The sequence below is a fragment of the Grampus griseus genome (assembly GCF_964374135.1).
Source record: "Grampus griseus genome assembly, chromosome: 3".
NCBI classification, from domain to species: domain Eukaryota; kingdom Metazoa; phylum Chordata; class Mammalia; order Artiodactyla; family Delphinidae; genus Grampus; species Grampus griseus.
Genome location: NC_139019.1, coordinates 101,306,743 through 101,334,148, shown reverse-complemented (window position 1 = coordinate 101,334,148; position 27,406 = coordinate 101,306,743). Strand labels below are relative to the sequence as shown.

The following is a 27,406-nucleotide window of genomic DNA, read 5'->3' as shown; positions in this document are numbered from 1 at the left end:
AAAAATCTGTTTCATTCATCTTTTCTATTGTTTTTCTAGGCTCTATTTCATTGATTTTTGCTCTGATCTTTGTTCTTTCCTTCCTTCCTTCTAACTTTTGGCTTAGTTTGTTCTTCTTTTTCTTGTTCCTTGAGGTATAAAGTTAGGTTTGTTTATTTGAGGCCTTTGTTTTTTTCTTAATGTAGGCATATATTGCTATAAATGTCCCTCTTGGAACTGCTTTTGCTTCATCCCGTAAGTTTTGGTACAATATGTTTCCAAAGACTCTACCAAAAAGCTATTAGATATAATACACAAATTCAGTAAAGGTTATAGGATACACAATCAACATACAAAACTCAGTCGCATTTCCATACGCTAACAATGAATTCTCTGAAAGAGAAATTATGAAAGCCATCCCATTTACAATCTTATGAAAAAGAATAAAATACTTAGGAATAAAGTTAATCAAAGAGTGAAAGACCTTTACATTCAAAACTGTAAGACATTAATGAAAGAAACTGAAAAAGGCACAACTACATCAAAAGATATCCCACGTTCTTGTATTCGACGACCTAATATTGTTAAAATGTCTATATTACCAGAAGTGATCAACAGATTCAATGAAATCCTTAAAACTCCAATGGCTTTTTTCCCACAGAAATAGAAAAAAATTCAGATAGAAACACAAAAGACCCCAAATAGCCAAAGCAATGATGAAAAAGGATGAATGGATAAAGACAATATGGTCTATTCAATGGAATATTATTCAGTCATAAAAAAAAGGAAGTCCTGCCACTGTAATAACATGGATGAACCTGGAAGGCATTATGCTAAGTGAAATAAGCCAGAGAAAGACAAGATACTGTATGGCATCACTTGTTTCTGGAATCATAAAAAAAAAAACAAAAAAGTCAAACTCATAGAAACAGGGAGTAGAAGGGTGGTTGCCAGGGGCTGGGAGAAATGGAAGATGCTGATCAAAGGATACAAACATTCAGTTATAAAAAATAAGTTCTGAGGATCTAATGTTTGGCCTGATGACTGTAGTAAATAATACTGTATTGTATACTTTAAGTTTGCTAACAGAGTAGATCTTAACTGTTCTAACCATGGGGGAGAAAAAAGGTAACCATGTGACATAATGGATGTGTTAATTAACTTGATATTGATAATGATTTCACAATGCATACATACACCAAAACATCACAGTGTACACTTTTAATACATACAATTTTATTTGCCTCAAAAAAGCTGGAAAAATAAAGTTAAAATTAGTTTAAAAAAAAGAATGCAAAACTTGACACAGAATCAAAGAGAACACTGTATGCACCTTATTTTAAGTTATGTTAGTAACCACCTGAAGCATTTAAAAGTGAAGTAATTAAAAGTGGTTTCAAACATGCTCAGTCTTAGAGACAGTTTAGATATGGAGTTTGGGAGAGAGGAAGGAATCTAGAACTAGACACGGGAGAGTTTACAATCTATATACTTAAATATTAAAGTTTGTGAAAACAATAAATTCCTTTTCACTTTAGAGTACTCTGAAAAATATCAAAATGACCCATCCTTTAAACATCAAATTTTCTTCTATCTAGGATCCTGATTAAATGGTCCTATTCAAAGTAGTGTTCTTTTCTTCTTTTATCATCTAATGACAGGCTTTTAATATTTCCTCAAGGAAAAAAAAAGTGGTTTCATCTACTGAAAAATTCAAAGACATGAGGCAAGAGACTATTTCTGTATTATTTTAATATTCTACCATATATAAGCATTAACTTAATAAAAAGATTAACTCTACTATGAACAGGTAACTTTCACCCTAAAATAAATAACTAAAAAATACTGTCAAAACTTGATAAGAATATTTCAAATAATTGAATAGTAAAGTATTAAGCACTCCCATGAACTATAGTTTTTGTTTTGATTTGATTTGCCCTACTTTTGCTTTGCATGATAACAGAGTCCACCAATACTAAAGACAGGTATAGAGTTCTTAACCTGAAATCCATGGACCTCCTAAGCATTTTCTTAAGAGAGAATCCATAGCTTTCAACAGATTGTATGACGCTAAAAAAGTTAAGAACCACTGAAAAGTAAACTGTTATTTTCTCACTGTATTACTTTATAAATATATTCTTAGAAACAATGTATCCTAAAATTAAATAACATCTGTACTTAATTTAAAAGCCAATCTTGTTATAGAAAAGTATATAGGGCAGTTTACAATACACACACACTACCAAAAGACTGAGAACAGTTTTAAGTAAAGAAATCAGGAGGGAAGTAAAATAATATTAGAAATAAAACTATGTAATACTAACAGGAAATGGATAACATGCAGTTCAGCACCCATACTTAATTTTTCCACTTTCTAGTAGAGAAGCAAAAACAGAAATATGAGTAGGTAAGATTCAGAGTGTCCATGAAAATTATACCAGTTGATAAAAAGCCCACAATTAATCTTAGTATTGTATTATATCTACAGATTCAGTCAATAGTAATAACTGAAAATTTCTCTCAGAAGCTTTAAATTCAAAAATTACAAGAAAATAGAAAAATACAGCTTGAAAACTTAAAAATTAGACAACCATAGAAATAAAAACTATTGAGAAAAGACAGTTTCATAGAAATATGCCTGGCTTACAATTTCTTATAACACAAAGTAGTGATTTACAGGGCTTAAGGATATTTTAATTTTTATAAGAGATATTACCTCTTTAACTGAAACCTTAAACATTATACACAACCAAAAAGAATAAACATGTATTTAATGTGATTAAACTGACATGAATGCACACAAATGGTAACAAAATATTTTAAATTATGTTTGATTCTATCATAATTCTCAGCACACTGACTTACTTAAATATCTATATTAAAAAGACATAATTGATCAAAAGGATGAATTTTCAAATTATCCTCGAGAATAGATGAATAATCTATTCATCTATCCTATCTAAAGTAATCAATTACTTTGCTTTCATAAACAATTACTATTTTGATGGAGTATCATCCACTAATAAAGATAAAAATGAGCTGCTAAATACAGAAAACATTAGATATAATCTGATTATACATGAGTAGAAATGTAGGCCACAGGCATACTTCTAATTTGATGATCACTGATGAATCTTCAAAACAGAAAACAGAAAATCAGATTCTCTAATCTGCGTGGCCCAATAATTTAGGACATTACAGAGCCAACTGACCTCCTCGAAGTTGCAACTAGATAAATCAAAGTAGTCTGAGAACATATTAGTATGTATGTTCTACCTCCACCACAGCTAGCTAAAGCTTTCAAGTAAACATTAATGAGCAGTTCTAAATTTTTTAAAATAATTAGTACTCTACCTATCTTCCAAAATATTATTGCAATCAATATAGAATTGTTTCATGTACCTGTGATATTAAAAGTTTCTATAGGTATCTTTTCATGTTCAGCATGCTATTCAGTGTCCTTTGTACATAGAAAATCACAAGGAATGAAAATTTTTAAATTAATTTTTTTCACAAGTTACTTGTCTCAGCATTGATTTCTCACTGCTTTGTTATCTTAAATTTAAAAATCCATTTTTAATACACTAAATGAGCCATTCGGTGTTTCAAATGCCTTATGCAGTCTCTATAAAAATGACACTACATGTCTACAAGCTTCTCCAAAATTTAAATGAGTAAGGATATTTGTGATGTGATGGCTAGCCGTTACATCACATGCTTCTATCAGCAGCAAGTGTCCCAGTTACTGGTTTCTGGCATGAGCTCAACTCTGGTTGTCTAAGAAAAGGCTAAACACTTATTTTTAAAAGCTAAATCATTAACTGTAATGTCAAAAATGGAGATCAATTTTTCTAATTACATACTAGGGAAACTTATTTTGTCTCAGAAATGTTTAGTAACTATCATCTACAACACTTTACATTTTTGAAACCTGATTTCAGTGATGTCCCTTGTATATTCCTACTAAGAAAGCAGTGTTGTTCTCCAACATGTGGACTATGACCCATTATTGGGTCTGTAAACCAACTTAATGGGTCTTAAGCAACAGTTTTTTAAATAAAATAGTATCAAAAAAAGAAAGAAAATGGAGTGCATAAATGTAGTAAGAACAGTGTGTTTAGTGAGATTGTGTTTGGGTTCTTTATATGAATACGTAAGTATCACTAGGTCACAATGTAAAATATATTTCTGTAAGTTGTGGTAAATGTATTTCAATGAGTTGTAGTCAAAAACATTTCTACGTTTGAAAGCTACTGTATAATACATAATAGCAAAGGAATAGCAAAACATACCATATTATAATCAGTTATAACTAAGTCAATTTTATATAGGAAATTGTATTAAAAGCTAAACTTTCTTAACATACACAAATATTACTGAAAGTCTAATTAAGTAAATTTTCTAATTATCCAGGTCTGACTATTCTCTAGTAACTAGGATATGACTGTTTCATTGGTCCTCAAAATGTCTTTTTGTGCCTCCTCTTTTCAATTTCCAGGTGACTTTATACTCCCATTGGTAATGTCCCTTATCATAGCTAATGAGTCTCAATATTTGGAAGAGAAGGGAATGTTTAATTTGAAAATGTCCAGCCCCTTAAGCACTTATTATAAATACGAGAGAAGCATAGATCACCCTCATCTCCTACATGATGGAAATCAAAAATCAAGTAGACATCATACTAAATTTACATTACTGAAATATTCCCAATATCAATCTCTAAGAGTAGGTATCTCACTACCTCTAAGCACAAACTTGACTGCAAATCCCAATCACAGGAATGATATTAAATTTAAACTCCAAGCTTTCAAGGAAAATCATGTTCTATTTGGCGGCACTTACTTACATCCAACAAATACTTATTGAGTATTTACCCTGCACCAGGCACAGAAATGACCCAAGAAGCAATGAACTTCCCCAGAAAAGGTCTCACCAAGCCTCTTAATGACTCTCTACTTCCATGACTTACAACTTTCTGTTGTATATTTTTTACATCAGTTAAAAAAGGATATTCTTCTGTACCTCAGCAAAACCAAAAACAGTTGATTCACAGTAGTTAACGTTTTATAAAGGTTGAAAACACTGAACCATTGCTCCTACGAAAAATACAGGGTTAGGTTCCTACAATCCTCTGGTCATAACATTTTCATCAACTGATCAATACATATTCTTGTTTTATGTGTGATTCTGTTTAAAGACAACTTGTTTAATATACAGCTGACCTTTGAACAACACAGGAGTGGGGCACCTACCCTTCACGCAGTTGAAAATTCACATATAACTCGTGGGTGGCCCTCCATATACACAGTCCCTCCCTCACCCGATCCGTGGTTCCGCACCTGCAGATTCAACCAACTGGACATCGTATAGTACTGTAGTACTAATAATGAATATAATCCCAGTATATTAGTGGACCCACATGCTTCATATCCCTGTTGTTCAAGGGTCAGCTGCATATTGTTGAGTCATTAACACTGAACTCACAGCCAACAGCACTGTAACTCATGCCTGAACTAAGCTCATCTAATGTATTTTCTCCATAGGGCATATCACAGCCTTTTTGGGTTTAGGAACACTAGGCAGCAGTGCAGCACTAAATTTGGGGGCCAATTTAAACAGTAAAATCACCCCAAAAGCACTAAATAGGCCTTAAAAGCAAAACAAGACAGCAGAACACCTAGTTTGACTTCAGCTGGGAACATGCCCCTCCAGTGACTCAAAGTTTTTGCCACTCTACCCAAGCTCATGAATGGCAAAGCACAAGGGATACTGATTTGGGGGTTACAAATAAATTTTAGCAAGTAGATATAGAATCTGGGAATAATACCAATCAACGCTAATCGATGAAGGGAAATTTTTTCTTTAAATGTATTCCAGTCTAATAAAGTAAGAAATGACAGAATTCAAATCTCATCATTATGCAACTCCTAAGGAATTAATGGAACTAGGCAAGGATCATCAATTGCCACTAACATCACAAAAAGAAAAAACAACCTTTGATCTTCCTGATGGAAGAAAAAAATTGAAACTGAATCTGATCAAATCTCTACATCTCACAACCAATTTACAGGGAAGACAGGGGACAATGCTTTTACTCTTTAATTTTAAGATAGCCCATTTTTTAATCTGATGTCCTCAAGGACAGGGATCATAATTTATTTGACTCTGTCTCCCCATTATCTGTTATAATACATAGCACACAGCAGACACTGGTTAAAACTTTGTTGAAGAAACAAGTAAATGAATGAATGAACAAATGAACTCTCTTAAAAATTTAAGAATGTTAATTTATATGATCATCTCTTTTCCAAATAAAGGAGGAAAGAAAAAGGTATGGGCGGGCAGGCAGCAATTTATAGGTCTGAGAGATACTACAAGCAAGTGGAATAACACCTCACAAATCAAAGGTCATTTATACTGTAATTTCAACTTTCCAAGAGCTATGAATCAGAAGAAATAAATTCACTAAAGGAGGTCACAAAATGCATATTCTGTTCATTAAATAAGAGCCCCTAAACTCCATTTTAATTTTAATATAATTCTAACAAGTTTACACTGGAAATCAAAAGAGAAAATATGAGGTGAACAGTAAAAACATGAGAGAACAGGCAGAAAACAACCTTATAGACTTCAATAAATTCATAGACATCTATGCATAATAGCATACTTTATAACTGATGTTCAGAATGAGAGCCCTGCATCAGCAAGATCTGGTATGTTTAGAAAACACTGAGAAAACAGTACTACCCTGTAAAGTTTACCATTTAAAAACATTTAAATAAGAAAATATTTAAGTATAAATTCAAGGTCCTAATGTATCTAACAGGTTGTTCCCTAATAATGCCAGATAAATGAGAAAATACTTCAGGAACCTCAGTAGCTGTTTCATGCATGGTTCTCATAACAAAGTTATATCCTTTCTTCTTAACTACAATGCTTATTTCCTAATTTATAAAAATACATAATTACAAACAACAGTCTAGTATACGCAAAGGTCACAGACTTAAAACAGTCATTCAAGGGTCTTAGCATTTGGAAATTTCAGTTATGAAGCTAATATTGTCAACTCTCAACATAGAAAGGACTGAATAGTATGATTGACAGTAAACCATGAATAAGCAAGTTGACTTCTACAAAACTGGAATGAAACACACAACAGGTGACAAAAATAACCTGAAAGTCCAACCACTTCTCCACAGGAAGGATTTCCTTCTGCCCAGTCCAAATGACAAGAATCCAAAGTAAGTGCTGTAAACCTGAAGACAGATAACACAGAATTGATCCAAAGGCACCTGAATCCCCAATATGAACCAGGGTTAGTTAAGGCCTAGTTTTTCTTACAAAGCTCAGGACTGCATGATCAGCAAGAAAGAACAGTTCCAGAGCATATGGAAGACTGCATTCACTGAAAAGTGAGGCTCCCCTAAATTACATCTCTGTCTGACAGATCTACAGCTATAAAAATATCATGTTCAGAACTAATATTATTGTCAAGATATTCTGCTGTGCAATCAAACCAACGAATTACTAAAAAGTAATTCAATAGAGCCAATTTAAATTTTACAAACTGCTTATTACTAGAACTCTCCCACATTACTGGTGGGAATGCAAAATGGTATAGCTGCTTTAGAAAACAGTTTGACAGTTTGTTATAAAGTTAAACACACACCTGCCATATGACCTAACAATTCCCCTAGAAACTTCCCCAAGAGAAATGAAAACTCAGATTCACACACAAAACAAAAACTGCACCCAAAGCTTTATGGCAGCTTTATTCATTATCACAAAAACTAGAAACAAATACTTCAACTGGTGAATGGATAAACATGCTGAAGTACATCCATATAATGGAATACTGCTCAGCAGCAAAAAAAAAAGTACTGATACACACTACAACATGGATTAATCTCAAATGCATTCTGCACAGTGGAAGAAGACAGATTCAAAAGGCTACATACCACATGATTCCTCTAATTTATATTATATTCATGATTCATTATTCCTATAAGTTATATGATATCTGGCAAAATTATAAGATAGAGTAGTGGTTGTTAGGGGCCAGAGTGGGAAAAGGGGTTGGCTACAAAGGAGCAGCATGAGGGAATATTTTAAGGTGATGAAATTGTTTTCTAATTTGATTGTGAGGGGGAATGAATTTTGCTGCGTTAGAAACAGAAAAAAGAAAAACTTTAATATAAAAAATATCTTACAATACAATCACAGTTAACTGAAATGCTCAAAAAAATAGAATATTTCCTCTAAATATTTCCTCTAACTAAATTCATAGCCCATGAATGCATTTCATTTCCGAAATCTTTCTAGAATGTGTTTCACTACTTTTAAGCCTGAGTAAATAAGTCACAGGCTTGTGTTTATTCTTTTATTTAAATTAGGCCCAATTTATGTGTTTGAAATTTGTCTCATACAGCTGTGATGATGCAAACTAAATTGGTTTCGGATAAGCATGGTGCCTCAGGAGGCATTTAATCAAGGTTCTTCCATGTTAAAATTCTCCCTAATAAAGATGAAATGAGTAATCTATTCATTCAACAAATTAGTAATCATTAGAGGCCTATTATGTACCAAACACAGGAAATACAAATAAGACCACTGTAATCCCTGCCATCACATAGCTTAAACAAACAATAATACAAGGTATAATTTGTCCTACAAGAGAATTATAGTGCTTTCAGAGCACATAGCCAGTGCACATAACCTAACCACATAAGGTCTAAATGTCCCATTAGGATCTATACCTTAAAGTGCCTGGAATCTTGGTAAACACAAAAATACATGTACCACAGTGCTCACGACCCCATTACCCTTCAGTATTTAAGGATGGAAAGAAAAGCAAAAACCATATACACAGAACACTATCACTGCACAAGCAGTACAATAATCACTCCCCTACAAAAGGTCCTCTTTAGAGAAATATCAGAATATGCAGATTTACTTCTGTCACCTTTCCAGCAAACATTTTTCTGATACAGAATACCATAAGTATGAACTTCTCTGGCTGAGGAATATTATTTTAAAGGGGGTGGGGGCAGGGAAGTAATAAAGAAAAGAAAAAGAGAAAAAGAAACAGACAGGATGGGGAAAAAAAAAGAAGCCTGAGTAGGTATAAAGGTTTTTGCAGTGAACTCTTAAAAACAAATTAAGGAAGTTTAAGGAAACTAAAATAGAGGCACTGCAACCACACCTCTTCTTTGTTATGAAAAAGGAAGCCAAGATATGTAAAAAGAGGGCTGCCTGCAGGTGTTGTGGCATGAAGTTACCATGTACAGAGGTAAAATTACATAACCCCAAGGACTAAAGAGAGTGTGATGAATACTCAGCTATGCCAAAGTTACCCGAAACATTTTCCATCTCAAGAATCCTAATTACACAATGCTTCTGGGACCACAGTGGGCCCCACAAGACCCAGTATCAAAAAACCAGAAAAACTTTCAACTGCTAAAGAAATAAACACAGATTAAAATAAAGTGCCTCTTGGTATATACATATTTACAAGAGTAAAAAGCAAAAGAAATTTGCCAGGATCTTACTCAAACTCCATCTCAGAGGACTAAGATGCTGAGTAGTTTCTATCAAGAAATAAATGGCAGAAGCAAATTAATGCAGTTCCACAGTTCCTTTTCCAAAGTTCCTGCAGTTAAACATTTTGCAATTCAGAATTTCAGGGGGTTTTTTTGTTTTGTTTTTTGTTTTTGCAGTATGCGGGCCTCTCACTGTTGTGGCCTCTCCCATTGCGGAGCACAGGCTCCAGACGCGCAGGCTCAGCGGCCATGGCTCACGGGCCCAGCCGCTCCGCGGCACGTGGGATCTTCCCGGACCGGGGCACGAACCCTTGTCCCCTGCATCAGCAGGCGGACTCTCAACCACTGCGCCACCAGGGAAGCCCTTTCAGGGCATTTCTGACAGGTGATACAGTGTGTAAACACCATATACTTTTTAACACCCATAGAGAAAGCTGTAATGGCACAGAGAAGTCTGGGACAGCACACTATGATTAAACATTTACTATTTCTGCAGTGAAACCTACAAATACATGAAATAAAGACAAACAGTTCACAACAGGTTTTGTGAAGAAAACCAATTTGTGCCAAACATACAAAAAAAGAATTTTGGTTTTCAGAGCATTTTAGATGTCAGAATTGTTGATGAGGAATTGTGGTGCTATAGAACAATACCCATTACTCTATTACTAATTATATGTGCAAAATGTTACTGGTAACCTCTTTATCATGTGCTTTTATTGTAGTATTTTGATGAACTCAAAATAATTCTAAAAGTCTCCCAATGGTTCACACATAATATGCCCTCTACACTCTATCCACCCTTAAATTTCTCTAACACAAATTCTCCTATCAGGGCAGTTTACAGAAATCTAACCCTTGAAATTTATAGAAGAAATGCAAATCCAATTTTGCCACCATGCAAAAAATGTTCATTGAATGGAATTTAATGTGTTGAACTCATAAAATGGCTTGCTCTTATGTTGTCACAAGAAAAATGCTAAAACTGGTAAGAGTGTTCCTGACCTAGGAAGCAGCAGCAAATAAGTTACCATGGACCCTGATTTGCCATAAATGATAAGACACAATAATCATAAAACCCTGTTATCATAATGCATTTATATGTATATATTTACTGACTACATACAATATAAACAATATACTACACGCACAATATACTGTAACTTAATTACTAAACTATTTCTACCGAGGGGAAAAACAGAGACAGTACCTCATCAACAACGGTATAAAAGAGAGTAAAGGGCTTCCCTGGTGGCACAGTGGTTGAGAGTCCGCCTGCCGATGCAGGGGACACAGGTTCGTGCCCCGGTCCGGGAAGATCCCACATGCCATGGAGCGGCTGGGCCCGTGAGCCATGGCCGCTGAGCCTGCGCATCCGGAGCCTGTGCTCCGCAACGGGAGAGGCCACAACAGTGAGAGGCCCGCATACCACAAAAAAAAAAAAAAAAAAAAAGAGAGTAAAGCGGTAGAAGTACAGTTATACTAAACAACCATTAAGGCCCCTTCCATCCTTACGTTCCATGAAAAATACAACTCAATGATATTGCAAATATGATAAATATAACTAATAAAATATGATAACTAAAACTAATCAAATTTTTTTTAAACTAATCAAATTTTGATGAGCAACATTCTTATACTAACTTTAAAGATAGGATTGCTTTCATCACTTAGGTTTCTTAAGATTTCTAGGGGCATCTGAATTGGTACCTTAATTTATTCTAGATAAATTTCCCTTTAACAAATTTTCCAAACTTCAAGTTTTGGTGCTACACTATTCAAAAGCTGCTAATGAACAAGGAATAAATAGTGTCTTCACTAAGCATTCTGAGTATGAAACCCTGAAGAGAAGTCATTTCATTAACCTGGTCCTCTTGCATATGTTTTCTATGCATTTCTATCTCATCTTCACACCTCCATCTCTGATTAAAAAGAGAATTTGAAAGTAAAAGGAAGACGTTTTTTCAAAAAAAGCTAAGAGATGTGTATAAAAAGAAGGAGAAATCAGTCATTTTCAACCCTGAAGCGCACTGGAATCACCTGTAGAAATCCTAAAATAGATCAATGCCTTGGCCCCATCCCCAGATTCAAATATAAAGAAGTAGCATGGGTAGAATCCCAATATCTGTAATTTTTTCAAGCTCCCCAGAAAATGTTAATGTGAAGTCAGGGCTGAGAACCACTGGTCCAAGCTGCCTTCTCCACAAATCCTTTTTTCTCATCTACTAGTAAGTTAGCACTCTCAGCGCTACAGCAAGGATTGAAAGCACTGTCATTAAAATTGCCCAATTTTGTTCTCTCGTTTATTCTGTCACAGAAAAAATTTTACTAATTTTCAGTTGGAAGATTTTTTTTAAAGTGGGTATGGTAAAATTTATTTTAACTTATTTGAAATTCTCATTCCCAGTGCTCAGGATTTTATTTTTCAATCAGCCTTCAAAAAACAACCTTCATTAGTAGAGTATTTAGATTAACAATATACAATAAACACACAATACACATTCCAGTTATCAACTTCCAACAGACTATCAGAAAATACTCAAGAGAATGAGTTTAAAGAGCTGATTACATTTTGATTTAACTACAAACATTTTCAGAATCCCAAATATATAAAGAAATATTAGCCATAATATGCTGACACTCATATGATAGAAAAAGAGCTCAGTAAATAATCTACCACTTTTTAAAATAAAAGCTGGCATTACAAGATTCCACATCTTTAAGATTTACACTTCTTTTGGGGGGTGGGGGGGGTGGCGGTTTTCATGTTGTTTTCAGATCCTTGGAACAAAAGAAGAAAATAAAATAATGTTTTACAAAAATATGCATCTACAAATACCAGTTTCTTTTTCAAATGTCATCAACAACTGATACCTACTAGTTTCACCTCCAAAACAATACTAGGTTATTTTTGCACACCAAATTAGGATTTTATGAAAAGGCCTTATAGCCATGTGTACACACACCGTTAGACTAGTGGAAGAGTCTTATGGGAATTTTCTCTCCCTATAACATTACCTACTATATTTGCCTGCCATTTGAAAGTATTCATTGCTAGAATATATAATAAGTATTTCACAGAAATAGAAAATAAACATAACACAGACTGGATGTAAGGGGAAAAAAAACATTTTCACTTCCCTTTTTACTACAGGAAACTCTGACTATAACTTTGACTCCAATATATCATACTCTGATACCTTGCCAAGTATACCACTTGAAGTCAAAACCAAACAAGTTAAAAAAATAGATAACAAATTAATAATTAGAAAAATTCAGAAGTCCACTTTCATAAAATATACTTGTATCAAATGGTATCATACGGCCAATTACAACTTAAAAAATTTTTTTTTTTTTTTTTTTTTTTTGCGGTACTTGGGCCTCTCACTGCTGTGGCCTCTCCCGTTGCGGAGCACAGGCTACGGAAGCGCAGGCTCAGCGGCCATGGCTCACGGGCCTAGCCGCTCCGCGGCATATGGGATCTTCCCGGACCGGGGCACGAAGCTGTGTCCCCTGCATCGGCAGGCGGACTCTCAACCTCTGCACCACCAGGGAAGCCCCTCAACTTAAAATTTTAAGATATATAATTTGTAATAAGTCCAATTTTTAAAATAAATACTATTACAAAGTATCAGTGCATTCAAGGCACACTCTATTTAAGGTAATATACAATGAAAGCGGAATTATATGTTAAATTCTAGGTTGGTAGAAAACATTCCACCCCAGAATTCCATTTTCTTCCCTCAAAAAAAAAAAATAATATTTTTTCCCAATGGTAAAAATAATGCATAATCATAGCTGAAAATCCAAACACTACAGAGAAGTATAAAAAGTATAAAAATAAAAATCATTCCAAATCTATAAATATCTGTCATTAACGTAAATATCCTTCCAGGGGATGGATGGATTTACTCTGTATATTTATAACAACACTGCAACAATTAGAATTACAACAATTAATTCTGTATATTAATTATGTATTTATACATACATGTCCCCATATATGTCCCCATACACACACACACAATTTTCTTTTACATATACTGAAAACAAAGAAATCTTTAAGATAACAACTTTCTTGAAAATAAAAATACATGAATTGTTCCAAGCACTCATTCTGCTTCTGCATTTTCGTTTCAGCAGTCCAGGTTTGAGGTTACTGTGTGTGTGTGTGTGTGTGTGTGTGTGTGTGTGTGTGTGTGTGTGTGTGTGTGTGTGTGTGTGTGTATGCATGCTGTTTTTGTCGACTGCTTGAGAGAAGATTAAAAGATTTGTCTGTTTGCTTGTTTTACTTAAACACGTACACACACACAGACACACACACACACCAACTCTGGCTACAAATTTCCAAACCCTGAGAACCCAGATATCTGTATTAAAGGTACTTGGCTGACTGCTTTACATAACTAGCCCATGGTCCTGAGCAAAACTGCAAAGTAGACAAAACTTTTCATGGCCTCCCACTTTTTGGTCAGAAAGAGCACTACACTATCAATGAGGATAGGAGAGTTCTACCAACCAGGTGTGTGACTTAAGCATTTCACTCAACCTTCCCACAATTCATTTCAATTCTAAAAGTCTGTGATTCTCCCCAGCCCCCACAATTTTTATTTATTTTTTATTTTTTTGCTGTATTCAAGATACGTAACACCTTTCCCTCCTACCTCAATCAGATTCCTTGATTCAAAATAAACCATTTCTCTGACTGATAAATTCCCATTTCCTCAAGACATCTATTCTCCTCCAGGTATGACAAAGAAATCTGATGAGATCAAAGATGTGGACAAGTTTTGTCCAAGAAGGAGGGTAGCAACACAGAAAAAATTTAAATAAGTTTACAAGTACAAATGTTTAATTTAAAGTTAAAATAGCTTTATGAGTTCCATGAAAAAAAGTATAATCTTTAACTGATTTTACTGACTCAAAGTTAGTCAATAAGAAAACTAGCAGTGTTTTCAGTTCCTAAAATATTCATACCTGAGCATATTTAAGATAGTCATATAGAAGCAGCCTTCTAATCTTTCATCCGTTACATTTGTACAACACTTTAAAGTTCAAAGTGCATTTAGATGCATTATTTATTTTCATCCTTAAAACAAGCAGATGTGTAGATGTGGTGGTCACTATTGATTGCCTCTCTAACATCCGTTTCCCCTATATTCCTCCTTCCCACAATTTTTTAAAATATCCTCCCTCCACCATGTAACTCAGGGAAATGTGACCCCATCGCCAGTTGCAAGGGTATATATCCTGATTGGTAGAAACTCACTATGATAACCCTGTCCCTCTTGTCATAACTGGTTTGGAAGGTTACGTGACCTAATTCCGGTCAATAAAACATGAAGGGGAAAATATGTTGGTAGGCTTGCGCAAAAGATGTCCTGGCCAGTGCACCAGGATCTTGCTACCAGTCTGAGGATGAATCCAACACACATGGGAAAGCAGAGCCAAGTAAATTTCACAGAGGCTAACCAAAGCTCTGAAAAACTAACCCTGCCTTCATACTTCAGCATTCCATTTCAGCTACTGCATTTCAGGTGTTGTAATGTGGTGACACCAAGATAAAGAGTATACCCCATCTACCTTTCCTTCTCCAACTTCGAGCTCCTTTTTCAACACCTATAAGCTTTCCTTTGCCTTTGGGCTGAGCTAGACGAGAAAGGCAAGTAGTTACTGTAAGCTGTTAGACCAGCACCCTTTGCACCAAGCTCAACTGCCCCTGGGTATGGCATTTCCCCTTCCAAAGGACAATTTCCTCTACCAATTCACTCCTGCAGTCCCTACTCAGGTTGAGGAGATGGTGGAATTACAAGAAGGCTCTCTCCAACCCTGATGCTGTAATAAAAGCGGAAAGGTAACATACGAAATCAGACGAGGATCCTATCAGGAAACATGTGGGAACCATGTGACCTAATAATTAAACAATTCCCCCTAACATATGAATGACTATATGTTCAGGAATACCAGTATTTCTCTTTTTTAAAAGAGGATGCTGTTAAACAAATCTCTATGAGAGATTATAACCTAGGTGTTACTTTAGAAGTAGATACCCCTTTAATATACTATTATTAACCAACAGTTCATAACTTAGTTAAAAAGGGGAATCATAAAAGAATCTACCTTAAACATTTTAATGCAACTAAAACACAAAAATATACTTTTTTTTTTTTTTTTTTTTTTTTTTGCGGTACGCGGGCCTCTCACTGTTGTGGCCTCTCCCGTTGCGGAGCACAGGCTGCGGAGCACAGGCTCCGGACGCGCAGGCCCAGCGGCCACGGCACGGCCAGCGGCAAGTGGGATCCTCCCGGAACGGGGCACGAACCCACGTCCCCCGCATCGGCAGGCGGACCCCCAACCACTACACCATCAGGGAAGCCCACAAGACAGTCTTTTAACGCAGGGCCAAGGTCTTTCCTTCAAGCATGAGTCCATGGATTATAGTTCTACTTTATCTTTCTTGCAAAAACCACACCCATAGTACATCACCTGTGATTTCCAGTTTGTTTCTTAAACATGGAAAGACATCTCACAAACACTTATAAGCAATTTTATTGCAGAATCTTATTGCAAAATCTACAACTTTTAGGGTTTTTTCCCTAGTCATTTAATTTCACCTACACCGATTTTAACTGGAAGTGACTTCAGCTACTCACCTGTTTCCAAAGCAGCCACTGGCTCTCATACAAACACCTTTTCGCCTTCATAGTTCACTGAATAACATCTCATTAAACTATGTAATTACAACAAGTACAACTGCCATTAACAATTTGCTGGGTACACAGACAAATGATTCTTGGTAGGTATACACGGTATACGATAACCGGTGGGAATAAAAGTTCAAGAACAAACTAGAGGGTAGTCTACTTCCATTTAATGTAGCATGGACATCAAGTAGTGAATGAAGAGTATAACTTAATCTTTTGAGTGGGTTAAAGAGAGGTGAGCTCAGAGATTCTCCTGTAATAGGCTATCCCCAAAAGTCTTTGCTCATTCTACGCACCAATCAACACTCTGACAACTCATATATATCAGCAACTCCTAAATTTAAGAGAAGATCTGCATAGTGCCTGCTATGTGCCAGGCATCACATCATGGCACTTTATATGAACTTCCTCAATCGGAATGAAGAATATAATGGCAGAGAAACCCTCTCCCCTGCCCCCTTGTTTTTCCAGCTAGCTATCAGCTAAGGAAAGTAGTTCAACACAAAATCAACTAAATATATGTAATAAATTTGAATACAGTTAAAATCTGCATTACCTCACTGAAGAAGAAAGCATTAGAAATTTGTGTTTAAGAAAAAGAGTATATACATCATGAGATTTTACTAATTATAGTAAACGCTATAAAAAATGTGGACATGATATAGTCATGTGGACATCGGTTTTAGCTATAGATTTTCATTTAATTACATTATAACTATGTGATATATCATTAGTAAAGAAAATGATCAAAATGTGTGTCTTATCTACCAAATACACAGGTACTTCAAGTTCACTGTTAAGAATTCTTCCTCAGAACTAGGATGATTGGCAGGGAGTAGAAGGAGAGAACATAATATAAGAGAGTTTAAGAACAAATCACTATGCATCTTCCATAGGTCCCATTATAGAAGGAAACCCAAACATTTATAGTTCCTAAATCTCAGCTCTGAGAAGGGAGCTAGAAAAAACATGGCTAACAGCAGTCTCCACTGTGTCTCTAAAACTTACCTATCCCCGATTATCTGTCCCATACCATGTTTTCTGACTAGTTCAGAGGCTCTCCAAAGTCACTTCACATTAATAGACAATACACACTTGATTTCCACACATTAACAATCTCATGTATGGTTCTTTCCTACAGATCAGCACAAAAATGATACTGAGGTAGCTTACGTTACTAGAACCATATCTTCTGCTCCTAGAGAGTCACTACTAGTAGAGAACTACAGATATCCCAAAACCGCCATTTCCAAAGAAATTATATCTTAAAGAACAAACACCCAAACACATACTAACAACATTAATCAATACCACTAAGTGCCAACTGCATGAGAAAAGACAAAAAGGAAGAATATGGAAGATTAGAGAAGACATCATTGGTCTAAGACTGTGAAGTCAGGAAAAAAAAAGAAAAAGATTTAAATATGCACTCTGCTACTTCCAAGATATATCTTAAACAGGTTGCTTAAATTCTAGAAAACTCTGCCTCCTACTGTCAAAAGCAAGGCTTACACCACCTAACTCACAGAGTCATCTTAACAGTTATCATTTATGGTCCTCAGACCAAGTGGGCACTTAATAAATTGTAATAGGTATTGTTATTATCGGGAGGTTCAAGATACAAATTTAGTTATAATGTAAATCCTTATTGAACACTAAGAGGGGAATAGTCAGTAAAAAACTATCAAACAATCTCCCCTGTTACATGACTAGATGATTAAACAATGGCGTCATAAGGGTGATATTTTTCTAAGCACTCCTTTGATAATGATTAAGTTTGGGATTAAATTTTTTTAGAGTCGTCAATATTTAAGATGACTAAAAACCCTGTATATATTTATCCATAACTGTGGAAGTCTCTCATGTTGTCATCTTACTGGTATAGTCAATTCTCTTCCTATGTAGATTCTTCACATTTCACTTTATCCATAGCAAATCTCACCTTAAAGTGTATTAACAATAATATAACTATCCAATGACCTGTATTTTGTTATTTATTGTTTCAGATTCCCACTATTTAGTTTGATACATCCTTTTGGAAAGCCCTTTGAAACTAAACAACTACTTGTTCCATTCTGAAAAAATCTGAACCAATAAACCACACCAGAATGATGGTCTATTCCCAGCATGAAGGGGATTACAGAGGGCACCCAGAGAAGAAAAGGGAAAGATTCCCATTTCTTCCCAAGTCATATGTTTAAAATCTAGATTTATTTCATATAAAACCAATTACCAGGTTACCACACACTCATATCCAAATGCAAGCAAAGAAATATGACAAAACCATGCAGGAACTGTTTTAGATTATATACTCTTCTGCTTTTCTCCATTAGCATGAATGATAACAAACTGACTATTCTAATTTGTTGCCTTTAAACTTACTAGCCTTATTTGCCTACCTACTTGCTATCAGCATAGAATCTATACACTTGGACCTTCATACCTTAAACTGACTCACTTTTAAATACAAGGCATTCTAGATGTCCATGGACTGACTGATCCCCACTTAATTTTACAGCTTCTATTCTCACAGAGACCTCCTGGCACAGCAGCCTTAGGTCCAGCTCAACAGGCCCCATGATAGCAAACCAGCAAGCCGGTTCTCAACTGCTCCCTTCACCTACAAAACTACTCACACCACCCCACACACACACCGACCCATTTTGATCATTAAAATATTTTAAGCCCCAAATGGAGTATTACCAGCTCTAACCTCGTTTATAATTCCCCAGTCAAAATTGGTATCACACTCACACACACACACACACACACACACACACACGCATGCTTCCATACATTTCTAATAAACCCCACAGGAGTCCTGTGTTGCAATTATTTCTGTGCATGTCTGCTTCTCCCTTAAAGGTCTTAGTCCTGGGTCTTAGTCCTCCTCATGTTTCTACCACTCTTCCACCCTCACCACATAGTAAAAGTCCCCTACACAAAGTAAAGGTTCAGGTTGAACTAAACTATTCCTTTGTTCTAATCCTAGTTCTTTTATTTGAAGGAATAAGTGACTTCTGTGTGCTGAAGATTTTGTTAATAGTTAATGCTTGCAAATCTAACAATGAAAATGTCAATAATTATATAAGGCATTAGTTTTTAAGTTGATGAATGGCAGAAGAGGTCAGTGAGCACAATAAACCATCAGAAAAGATAATCATTTTCCAAGATTCCCCCAAAAGTCTCATACATATCAACATCAAAATTAAACTTTCTGTCCCCCCGTTCTAATAAGAACTACTTACTCCTTATACCTGAGGCATATTCAGAAATGCAAGCACCCTGAATGCAAAAGTGTCTCTACACTCTGCTACAAATCTATACCAAAGCCACGCAATTTATCTTATTACACCTTTCTTCCAATTCCCATAAATATGATTTTCATCTTTTGTGCAACTATAAAGGCTAATGTATATAAAATAAGAAAATAATTGATCTTAACTCAGAATACAGTTGGTGCAAAGTTTGGGAATAATTACAAAATACACTAAACACAACTCTCCACTCCTCTCTGCCAAAAAAGTTATTAAGAATGTCACAAACCAGATCTGATTTTTGGTGGGAAATGTTTTCTTAAACTGGCCTCACATCTTATAACTTCTGTGATATTTTTCTTTCACAATCTGCTTATTTACAGGGAAAGCAAATATTCTTCAAAAATATATACATGGTTTTACTAATTAGATATTTTTAATTTTAAAAAGTATTCCAACTCAGATATAGTTTAACCTCTTTTACTATCTGTGGGCAAATGTCATTCCTATCACAAGAAGTAATTGCAAACGTAAAAGAAATAAGTACTAACTTCTTTCCTTAACTTATTAAAAATCAGTAGGTTTTTAATTCTCCAATTAAAGTCGATGTTCTAAAACCAAAGGTTAAAAAAGGGTCACTTGCTGACCAGCCTTGGTACTCATTACAACAGAGTTAAAACTAATTCGCACAGAGTAGCAACAGTAGCCATCTCCCACACACACTCCCACCCGTTAACTTTTCCTCCTTCCCTGGGAGAACTGGAATGATCGTAACACAGGCCTAACTACCCTCACCCCAGGAGCAAACACACATCTCCATCACCACCCCGCAGAAAAGAAACGCGGAGGCTGTGGACCTAGAGAGCCGACGCTCCTGTGGGTCACTTCCCCTTTGCAAGTGGGAGAAACAAACAAAGCAGCACCCTAACAGTAACCATCAGAGTAATTTTGAGCCCCCGACTAATACCTTGGATAAGTTCTGAGCTAAGTCAAAAGCTCTATCGAATAGGTAAATCCCTACCCCCCCTTAAAACAAATACCCCATCGGGAAGTTTCTCCCAGAAATGAATGCTGACCCCTGACACCTCCTCCAGCCGACAGACGGCTCCCTCCCTCCTGCCTAAAATCCCCACTCCGAAGGGCCTGCCTAAAATCCCCGCTCCAAAGGGAATTGTCTGGACACAATCGCGGGGCGCTGGGGGCTGCACTCCCGACCTCTCAACCCTCCCCCCAAAAGCCTCTGCCTTTTCCCAGCTCGCCCACCTCCCCGCCGTCCCCACTCGCTCCGCACCACTCGGGCAACTTCTGCGGCCAGCCCGGCCAGCCGGCCGCGGCCCCCTCCCTGCCCAGCGAGCCCAAGGCGCCCTCGCCCCCCGGCCGCGACCGCGGCCGCCTCCAGCCCGCGCCTCCGCGTCGCCCGCCCGGGTCCTCGCCCACCCCTCCCCGGGGCCCCCGCCGGCGGCACCGCCCCCGCCGCACCCCACCCCACCCAGCCCGGGACCCCAGTCCGCCCAGCCCCACCCGGGGAGGAAGGCGCCGCGGCCGCGCCGAGGCAGCCGCCGGGCCGGGGCCTCCCGGCCAGGCGCCAACGCGAACGGGGCTTTACCTCAAAGGCGCGGCCGCAAGTGGCGGGTCGGTCCCGGGCGCGGGCGGCGCCCCCCGGTCCGTCAGTCAGCGGCGGCTGGGGCAGCGGCGGCGGCACATCGCACCCGCCGGCGGCCGGAGGAGGAAAGCGAGGCACGCAGGGAGGGAGCGAGCGAGGTAGGGGGGAAGGAACAAGCGAGGGAGATAACGCAGCTCGGACTCGGTCGCCGCACTACTGCCGGTGCGTCCTACCGCCGCCTCTGGCCGGAGAGTCGCCGCCCGGGCCGCGGCTGTCGCCACCAATGCAGCTGGGAATGAATGCACAGCGGCGCCTCGCTTATCCGGAGGTCAAACATCCTTCTGCCTCGGGCATCCGGATCGGCGCCGGACCCGGAAGTGAACGCTTGGAAAAAAAATTAAAAAGGAAAGCGTCTTTCTAGCGGCGGCGGCCACTCGAGCTGCCCGCATCAGCGAAAAGAGCCGAGTAGAGCCGAAGGTTACACCGACTTGCTCGGATTGGTTGGCTCGCCGACCGGAAGAGAGGCAGCACGCTCATTGGCTGGCAAGGCTTATAAAAGCGAAGCCACGCCTTTCTCCCCACCTCCGCACCGGCGGTGAGCGTAGCGAGCGTCGAGTAATTGTGGATGCGAGATGTCTCCCTGGGTGAGGCCTTGGGAGGAGACGTTTGGCGAGGTCTGTGGAGAGAGCTGGGCGAAAATGCTCCCATGGTTTAGAGGAGCTACGAAAAGTTCCCCGCTGCTTGAGTGAGCAGGAGCCTAAGGGCGCCATTGTGCCAAGTCGGGGTGCCGAGGCTTTTCCGAGTGTACAGAGCACAGCCCTTCAGGTGCCAAAGAATTTTAGGGCCCGGCCAGAGGGAGTGACCTCACTGGGTTGAAATTTTCCCCCACTTTCTTGTAAATCCAGGGCTGTATCAGGGATTCAGCTGCTTAGAAATATAAAGTGTGGCTCACGTTTGCATTCCGTTTGCTGTCTATAGAGAACTTCGTTTGTGAGCTCAGGTAACCCTCTCGACTATATAATGTGGTAGCTATTATCTCGGTTTTTCTAGTGAACCTTCTAAAGTTCCTAGAGGCCCAGCATCACTCAAGTCATCAAATTGTAGACACAAATTGGAACCGATGTTTTCTGACTCTACTGTCCACTCTGCCCACAGAGGGGAGGCAGAAGATTACACTTTCTCTTATGGTTGGTTAACTGGGATGAAGATATGTTACTATGGAAGACCTATATGGAAATCGACCCACCATGAAGGCATTGTAGAAGACTCTGAAACTATCATTTTTAAAAAATTGTGTCTAAAGACCTTTCAAAAGTCAGACATAAAGGTGTGCATGAAGAAAAATCATAGTCTGGTGCTATGTTTAAATATTTATCAAACATATTTTTATATTTTCAGTACACTTGCTGCATCAAGGAAGTCTTTAGTCTCTTCTCTCTCCCTCTCTCTCTTTCTCTCTCTCTCTCTCTCTCTCTCTCTCTCACACACACACACACACACGAAAAATTTGAAAGGCTCCAGTGAAACAAATGCACTTTAAAATAATTGAGGATTTATCTCATTCTCCATTTCTACTTTAGCAGACTGATGATAGGGTCGATGTGTAATCTGCAGGGGGTAGTTAGTATGGAAAGATGCCGTTTTTGTTTTTGTAATACAACAGTGCCTTTTTTTAACTCTACTCTTATGCTTTCTCAAACTGAAGGTTATGAAGTGACTGGTATCACCCATCTTAGAGGAAAGTGATAGTAAGGACTGCTTCTGTGTTTACCACACTACCATCTTTCTGTTAGAGACTCAAAAGGAATGAAGATTTGTGCATGCTCAGGATGGAGAATAATTTGCCTAATAAATAAGACATCTCCACTTTTCTGATATATCCCAGGACCCGAAACTAGACAAGAAACAAAGTTAACCCTATCTCACTAAATGGAGAAGAAATGTCTACAATACTGGGAACTATTGTCATCAATGACCAACAAACCATTTTATACTCTCCATCTCAAAAACCTCAGTTTAGATCAAGAACACCTCTACTGACCCCTCAAAGTTCTGATAAATGTTTAAGAAATACAAGTTTATAAATAGATCATCAAATCACATTTTTAAATTATATATGGATAGGAATAAACATTTATGTTTTTAAACACCTCAGAAAAGTCTGCTTTTTGTTAAAATTTGACCTAGACGCTCCTATAGATTAAAATCTGCAGGTAACCTAGGTAGGAAGCCAATAAAATTTCATGTCATTGTATTAACTTGTAAGGAAAAAACTGGCAATATGAAAACAGCCTGTGTTAAAGAGGGAAAGACCAAATTACTTGCATCTCAATCAAAACTCTTTGTTCTGTAGCGTGATGTCTCAACATAAGCAGACAGATCATAATTTCCATCTGCTATATTGTACATCAGATATAGTTAATTTTTTGTGTCACCCCATATTTCCTAGCATTTGCTACTCTTCAAGTGTTTATATACTATTAATATGTTTTCATGTTTCCCAAAGCAGTGTCATATTTTTTATCACCCTGAACTTTATTCTGTTGAATTTATATCTCTATAGATATAAGTAAATATTTGTCCCAACATTTGGGCATGCAACAACTGTTATGATTACTATGAAAAACAAGATAAAAGCAAAAGAAGCTTTACTAATATATTTCTATTAAAACAAGCGGGGATGGGAGAGTTACTTCAAAATGACTTCAGTCTAAAACTATCATGAATTCCTTAGCAAAAAAACAATTTATCAAGTGGGAATTTGAAAAGGGAAGAAAAAGAAAGTAAAATTTCTGGGTGCCTTTAATTGCATATCTGAGATAGTATAAGTGTTCCAATATCTCCCTTACATCTTTTGATTCTTTACTTCTGTTACTATTTCTCTTCTTCTCACCCTTCTGCACACTCACTGTGGTTGCCCAGCCATGCCAACGTACACACATAGACACACCCATACAAACAGAGTGGAGAGACTGTAGGAATAAGACCTTCAATTAGAGCAGGAAAACTATTCCATTTCTTTCTCCCAGTTGAAATCTTTTTTTTAAAATAAATTTATTATTTTTTTAAATTTATTTTTGGCTGCACTGGGTCTTCGTTGCTTCGTGCGGGCATTCTCTAGTTGCAGTGCGCAGGCTTCTCATTGTGGTGGCTTCTCTTGTTGCAGAGCACAGGCTCTAGGTGTACAGGCTTCAGTAGTTGTGGCTCGCGGGCTCTAGAGCGCAGGCTCATAGTTGTGGTGCGCAGGTTTAGTTGCTCCGCGGCATGTGGGATCTTCCCGAACCAGGGCTCAAACCCGTGTCCCCTGCATTGGCAGATGGATTCTTAACCACTGCGCCACCAGGGAAGCCCTTGAAATCTTGCTGCTTACCAAAAAAGAAAAAATGACCAGCTTTACTTTCCGCAAAATATACCTATCAATCTCTCTCTCAAGCAAAGCACTTGTAAGACATGAAAAGAAAGCATTTGTCAAAAGAGAAATTTGATAAATACAAGTTTCCAGGGTACCATTAAAGATTATGAGCACTAACACATAGATTTGTGTTATAATCATTTTCCCCTCCACCCCTCATTCATACCATTAAAATACTCTCCTAAGCCAAACTTGTTTTGCACAGATTGGTCAGGAAATACCCTAAGGGCTTCCCTGGTGGCGCAGTGGTTGAGAGTCCGCCTGCCAATGCAGGCGACACGGTTTCATGCTCCGGTCCGGGAAGATCCCTCATGCCGTGGAGTGGCTAGGCCCGTGAGCCATGGCCGCTGAGCCTGCGCATCCGGAGCCTGTGCTCCGCAACGGGAGAGGCCACAGCAGTGAGAGGCCCAAGTACCGCAAAAAAAAAAAAAGAAAAGAAAAGAAAAAGAAATACCCTAAAAATACAAATAAGCACCAAAGACTAATCTACACTTAACTATGTGGCCAATCTGGCTGAGTTAAATACAGGCAGATATTTCCCAACTAACAATGTAACAACCAACATTTGCACAAACTCTGATTTATATGATTCTGTCTGATTCTGACAACAACCTATAAAGTAATATAGCAGCCATTATTATTTTTTCCCTGTTAGGAAAGTGGAAGGATGGTCTCAAAGTGATGAACTGACTTGCCCAAGATGATATAAGTGATAACCTGTTAAATGTAAAATACAAAATTATGTGATTAAAATCTTTACCAAAACTTTTCAAAATAAAAACACAGGAAACATTCATTCACCTGGAGGACAGATGTAATTAGGAAAAAGTAAATGGTCTTATAACTGGAAGTTATATGATAAATAACTGCTAGGGAGGTAATGTACAACACGATTAACACAATTAACATTGCTTTATGTTATATATGAAAGTTAAGAGATTAAATCCTAAGAGTTCTCATCTCATGGAAAAAAATTTTTCTTTTTATTTTGTGTCTATATGAGATGATGGATATTCACTAGTCTTATTGTGGTAATCATTTCATGATGTATATGTAAGTCAGATTATTATGCTGTACACAATGTTATACAGTGCCCTATGTCAATTATATATCAACAAAACTGGAAGAGAAAAAAATTTTAAGGTACGTGCCCTCAAAATTTTTTATTTTTTTAAACATTAAAAAATAATAAGAGGAAAAGAAGAAGTAGGTAGTAGAAACAGGAAGAATGCAAAATGAGACACTGTAACAGTAGCCAGAGCCTGGGAGCAAAGCAGCACATTTTACTCAGACTAGGAAAATAACCTCTTCCCCAGTGAAGCCTGCAGTCAGGGGAGGCAAAGGAAGGATTCTGGGAGAAAGCCAGTCACAGACAGCAGCTAGGTCAGGTTTGGGGAAAGCTGCCACTTAGCAAGCTTTCCTTCAGATTGTTACATGAGTAAAGCCAGAAAGGGTCAAGACGCTATTTTATACATCCCAGGAAGGACGATTTTAAGTATTCTGTAGTTGGCAAAAATAAAAGTAAAAGAATCACAGAACTTATCTGAGAGGATTTATCATATTTTATTATCATAACCTCCAGTATTGTATTTTATAATCACATCTTTAAGACTCCTTGTCTTAGCTCAGCTGACATAAAATATCATAGACTGGGTGGCTTAAACAACAGAAATTTATTTTCTTACAGTTTTGGAGGCTAGAAATCTGAGATCAGGGTGCTAGCATGGTCATATTCTGGTGTGAGCTCTCTTCCTGGCTTTCTGATGGCCAGCTGCCTTCTTATTGTGTACTCATATGACCTTTCCTCAATGCATATGATTTCTCTCTCTCTTCCTCTTTCTAAAAGGGCACCAATCCCATCATGAGAGCCCCACCCTCATGAGCTCATCTCAACCTAATTATCTCCAAAGGCCTCATCTCAAAATGCTATCACATTAGGGGCTAGGGTGTTAACATATGAATTTGGGGGGGGACACAATTCAGTCCATAGCATTCCTCAAAGGAATACTTTTTTTTTTTTTGCGGTATGCGGGCCTCTAGCTGTCGTGGCCTCTCCCGTTGCAGAGCACAGGCTCCGGACATGCAGGCTCAGCGGCCATGGCTCACGGGCCCAGCCACTCGGCAGCATGTCTGATCCTCCCGGACCGGGGCACGAACCCGTGTCCCCTGCATCTGCAGGTGGACTCTCAACTACTGCGCCACCAGGGAAGCCCAGGAATACTTTCTATGTAGAGAGTATGTCATCTATAAATGAAAGAGAAGCTTAAGGTTAGACAGGATAAAAATAAGGAAAGACAATTGTAAATAACATAACATTAAAACCTCATAGAGGAAAAGAATACATCCTTAAGAGAAAGAACTTCAATAAAGAAAACTGTTTATAGAGAAAAGCTACAAACACCATGAAAAAGTGTAAAAGTATCTTGCCAAAAAAGTGGTTAAATCTCTAAGTAGGCAATTTAATTTTTGGTTTTTTTCCATTAAAAGACCTGAAGTTTGGCTGCTTTTATGAAAGTTTGGCTGTTTGAAAGATGCTGATTTGTGATAAATGGAAGAGTTAGCTAAAGCTGTGATTTTTTTTTTTTTTGGTAATGTTTTCACAAACAGTTTGAATTCTGGATCGTATATGAATCTAAGGTTTAGAGATGGCCATAATCATTGGTCCCTGTTCCATTTTCCTTCCCCTGGTCTCCTTTTGCTTTCCATAATTATGTTTTCCAATATCTTTCTCAAGAGCCCATCCTAGCTCATGGGCTACATCTGACCAAGACTGAGTGTCTCATCAGCCCCACCCACAGGAATCATACAGTCCTCTGGCTGAAGAAGCAGAGTGCCAAGTAGGAGCTCTGGATTAGAGTGTAGCCTTCCAACTGTGCCACTCCCCTATCTGTTACTCCTTATAATGGTTTCCC

The 27,406-nt window shown here is 37.8% G+C and overlaps 1 protein-coding gene across 4 annotated transcripts in view; it reads right to left on the bottom strand.

The window, feature by feature from the left end:
* CSNK1G3 (casein kinase 1 gamma 3) overlaps window positions 1-21,192 on the bottom strand; it is a 129,114-nt gene extending 107,922 nt beyond the window's left edge. For all 4 annotated transcript variants that reach the window (XM_082652114.1, XM_082652116.1, XM_082652115.1 and 1 more), the window contains exon 1: window positions 21,086-21,192. The gene's annotated coding sequence lies outside the window, so the exon portion shown is untranslated. The remainder of the gene's footprint in view (window positions 1-21,085) is intronic.
* Between the last annotated feature and the right edge of the window lie 6,214 nt (window positions 21,193-27,406).